Source organism: Dermacentor silvarum, chromosome 7 (assembly GCF_013339745.2).
Source record: "Dermacentor silvarum isolate Dsil-2018 chromosome 7, BIME_Dsil_1.4, whole genome shotgun sequence".
NCBI classification, from domain to species: domain Eukaryota; kingdom Metazoa; phylum Arthropoda; class Arachnida; order Ixodida; family Ixodidae; genus Dermacentor; species Dermacentor silvarum.
This window is the reverse complement of record NC_051160.1, coordinates 110,328,720-110,332,244: the sequence shown is the minus strand read 5'-3', so window position 1 is coordinate 110,332,244 and position 3,525 is coordinate 110,328,720. Positions and strand designations below refer to the sequence as shown.

General features: G+C 41.2%; 2 non-coding genes across 2 annotated transcripts; one reads left to right on the top strand and one right to left on the bottom strand.

Annotated features, from left to right (window-relative positions):
• Positions 1 to 2,385: 2,385 nt before the first annotated feature.
• On the bottom strand, positions 2,386 to 2,458 carry Trnat-ugu (transfer RNA threonine (anticodon UGU)). The gene has a single exon. It is a non-coding gene; the product is annotated as a tRNA-Thr (tRNA).
• Positions 2,459 to 3,002: 544 nt separating this feature from the next.
• Positions 3,003 to 3,075, top strand: Trnat-ugu (transfer RNA threonine (anticodon UGU)). The gene has a single exon. It is a non-coding gene; the product is annotated as a tRNA-Thr (tRNA).
• Positions 3,076 to 3,525: the final 450 nt, after the last annotated feature.

Genomic DNA, 3,525 nt, shown 5'->3' with positions numbered 1-3,525 from the left:
CGCGGCTAATCATAGGCATGTTTCCCTGAAGTGCATCAGTTGATTGTGTGAGCACCACAAATGTCAAGAAAAGAAGTGAACAACTGGACACAAGCACTATCATCTGCTGTCCTGTTGTCTGCACTGTTGACTGCGTCAAGCAGTAGTGCGCTGGCCCAATTTGCAACTCATATCACTAGCGTTGAGGGTGCTCAGGTAGTACAGTTTATAAATCAAATGAAATATAAACATTAGGGAAAAAGCGATTTTGGATCTGGAATTGAACAAACAATATTTGCTTCTAAGAAAGGAACTCGTCATTTTACAGGATCAGGCATGGCAAGGTCCGCCAGAGAAACAATAGCTCATGTAACTTGGCATAATCCTGCATGTTGTCGGAGGATAAAACATCTGTTATTAAGGTCACGTTGACATGAATGGCAACTTTGACTTCTGTCAAGATGCACAGGCAATGGTACAAATTCATGTAAGAAAGCACTGTAACTGTATTTTAAGGAATCAGCATGCTGTAGCAGTGATAATCCCAATTATATGAATTGCAGTTGACTTAGTTTTGCTATATAAAGTTTAGTTGATGTATTAAACAACTCTCGTAGCTCTGCCAAGGTAATCGGACAAGACCAGTCAAAGTAGCCAAAAGATAATCCTTGCCCAAAGGAGAATGTTCCCTTTAACATGAGTCCATGAACAAAAGCCGTGTTGGACAGAGCTTTGTGTCAAAGGAGTTCATGTTTAGCCCTTATAACGCAAGGGTTCCTTGTTCCCAGTGGATGTGAAACAAGAAAAAAATGTTTGGTATTCTAAATAGTTGAATTTAACCTGCCAGTAAAGCAATCTACTTTGCGGTGTAGCATGGCTTGTGGCTAAACTCTCGTTGCAACCATTGCCACATATGTGTTTTAAGAGTGAAACTTGGAGGAAGGTTCCTCAAGTGTTGGTTTCATATGCTTAAAGGCCAGCTGCATTGGCAGTTCGCCAAGTTTAAATTGTTTCTGAGTAGTATACAATATTGAAGCAATCTTGCCAAAGTTGCAGTGCTGGTAATCATGTAATTTTCTTGTTAGCAGCCATTAAGTAGTGGCTACGAAGACAATGCATGCACCTGGTGGTTAGCACATGTGGTGCGAATTTTCAAACCATAAGCTCCAAGGCACTGCCTGTCCTTGGACGTCATGCAGAGACGCTGTGTCCTCAATTTTCTCAGTTGTGCGAGGAAGTGGTAGAGTGGAATTTTTTTTTTTCTCAGTTTCAGAATAAAAATTGCGTGTCTTCTCATGCTTTTCGTGGCGCACCTACTTGTAGTATTTCAGACGTAAAATTTTGCAGGGAGGCTGTTCCAAATCTTCCTGAAAGTGCACTTTTCACATAATCCAAAATTTTGTTGCAGTTCGCTTTTACAGGCATTGAGCTTTTTGACGATCGCAAGCCTCGGAAACTTGTCTCGCGACTTCAGTTAACACCATGGTTGTTATTGGTGCTTTCTTCATTGCATCAGGGAACGTCAGTGTGTCCGTTTCGTACCAAATGATGACTGTGTTGTAACCATGGGTGAAATTAATTCCGCATGGTTAATGAGTAAAGCAGATGCAGAATGTGTTGCTGGTATGAAAATTGTGTCATTATCAAGAAATGAGAGAAGTATGCATCAGCGGTCTCTGACATCATGCCAAAAATCACCAGAAATACATCATGCAGGATCGTAGGGTCAAAGAAACTAGCCACAGATGTCATAGATCAAATTGATTGATAAATCTAATCAATTGTATATTCATTCCACATTAAAGCTGCCTTTTTCTTTACAGTATTATACTCACTTTCTTTTTTCCGGTACTGATGTGAGAGTGCTTATAAACATTGCGAAGGCTGGCCAAGGATAAAGCGTATGCTTGCTACAAATAAAGCATGAGCATTTATTTTATTTTATTTACTTCTTTAATAAATACTGTGGAGTGGTCCAAGCAGGGAGGGCGACATATGGTACATACAATGAAAATCGGATTGACAAAGCAAACAGAACCACGAAATTACAAGATTAGGAAGTGGATTCAATCATACAATTCTATTCGGTTACAGTTCACGGAAAAAAAGAACACTTATATGTGTTTGTTCTTGCGAAGTAAGGGGTTCAAATTCAAATCTCTGTTTCTTTCTTCTAAGTTCGAGTGGTTCAATGTTGTTAATTTCCATAAGTTCGGTGGGGGAATCACATCTGGAAAATTTCGAAGTAAGAATGGGAACCGAGGGGCTCGATTTTATTAGTCATAACCACATAAAGCCAACAGACAACGAAGCCAAGGAAAGCATCGGGGAAATTAAGTGTAGTTGAAATTGGAATGTAGAAAATAATGAAGGAAAGGGGAAATGAAAGTGGACAAAAAGATAACTTGTCGCCGGCGGGAGCCGAACCCGCAACCTCCGCATTACACGTGCGTTGCACTACCAATTGTGCTACAGCGACGGCCATCAATTCGTCCACTAACTTGGGTATTTATGTTTACTAGATCTAGCCCTAGGTGTGTTAGCCAGCGCCACTCAGAACCATGGTGGGCGGATGGAACATCCTTTTTAGCCCGATGCGGAGGTTGCGGGTTCGGCTCCTGCCGGCAACAAGTTATCTTTTCGTACACTTTCATTTTCCTTTCCTTCATTCTTTTCTTCATTCCAATTTCAACTACACTTAATTTCCCTGATGCTTTCCTTGGCTTCGTTGTCTGTTGGCTTTATGTGGTTATGACTAATAAAATCGAGTTCCTCGGTTCCCATTCTTACTTCGTATTTCATTATGAGGGTCTCGAATCTGGCAGCCTTGATGTCATTAGGTAGCATGTGAGGGTTTATTAGCCATGTGCCTGCTCTTCCAAGATCACGTGTATCGTGACCCCATCGGGCTAAAAAAGGATGTTCCACATCCGCCCACCATGGTTCTGAGTGGCGCTGGCTAACACACCTAGGGCTAGATCTAGTAAACATAAATACCCAAGTTAGTGGACGAATTGATGGCCGTCGCTGTAGCACAATTGGTAGTGCAACGCACGTGTAATGCGGAGGTTGCGGGTTCGGCTCCCGCCGGCGACAAGTTATCTTTTTGTCCACTTTCATTTCCCTTTCCTTCATTATTTTCTACATTCCAATTTCAACTACACTTAATTTCCCCGATGCTTTCCTTGGCTTCGTTGTCTGTTGGCTTTATGTGATCTGGAAAATTTGTTACATATAAATCTGACCGCTTTTCTCTGAATTCTCTCAAGACTATTCATATTAGTTTTTGTGTACGGGTCCCAAACTATGCAAGCATATTCCAGCTTAGATCTAATTAGGGAGTTGTAGCATAGCATTTGAACGTTAGATGGGGTTTGTGTCTCAACAGGCATAGTTTTCTGAAGGCTGAAGCACAAGTGTTACTTATGTGATCATTCCATGATAGTGTATTGTTAAGGGTCATTCCTAGGTATTTATAGCTAGTGTCTTCATGAAGAGGTGATGGACCTAACTTATATCTATAAGGCAGGGGTGATTTCTTATGTG